The sequence below is a fragment of the Verticillium alfalfae genome, genomic scaffold, assembly GCF_000150825.1.
Source record: "Verticillium alfalfae VaMs.102 supercont1.1 genomic scaffold, whole genome shotgun sequence".
Classification (NCBI taxonomy): domain Eukaryota; kingdom Fungi; phylum Ascomycota; class Sordariomycetes; order Glomerellales; family Plectosphaerellaceae; genus Verticillium; species Verticillium alfalfae.
The window spans coordinates 3,750,133-3,750,885 of NW_003315038.1; positions in this window are offsets into that span (position 1 = coordinate 3,750,133).

Here is a 753-nt window from a genome sequence, read left to right on the forward strand (position 1 = left end):
ACCTTGACGTAGTCGCGAGCAAGTGGCGGCCGGCGTTGGCGGCGCGGTACTTGGCCATCTGCTCCATCTCGGCGCGTGGCTCCTCGGGGGTCGTCGAGGTGGTCCAGATCTGGCCGTGGGGGTGCGGGTTCGAGCAGCCCATGGCGGCGCCCTTGTTCTCAAAGATCTGCATGTAGCGTAGCTGGGCCTTGGGCGGCGTGATGGTGGCCTCGGGCGCCGGCGCCGGCAGGGACAGCTGCGCGGCCTGCTTGGCGAGGGCGCTGGCGGGGTCGAGGTGGGATGCGTAGATCTGGGTCCAGATCTCAATGACGGGAACAATTTCGGCGGGCGTCATGTCGGCGAGGGTGAGGTGGTGCTTGGGCGAGAACGTGAGGACATAGCAACGGCCGGTGGCCGACTCGGCGCGGAGCAAGGACGAGGCGAGGTCGGTCGAAGCATCGGGCGGGTTGTACTCGGCCTGCTCCTCCTTGACGGCGCTGTAGTCGTTGACGAAGATGAGCGTCTTCTTGTAGTCTGGGTTGGTATCGCCGGCAGCTCGCGCGTTGCGAGGGCACAGGTAGCACTTCCAGGCCGTCAATAAATGGGCCGAAGACCACTACACAAGTCTTTAGGCTAGAACTCACAGCAGGATCGTACTCGGGGAGCTTGTTCTTGGAGGGCTCCTCCTTCTGGCCCCTGGATTGACGCTTTAGTCGGTGGTCTCTCCTGAACCGTCTGTGATGATAGGAGATTCTTCTTACTGCCAGGGACGCT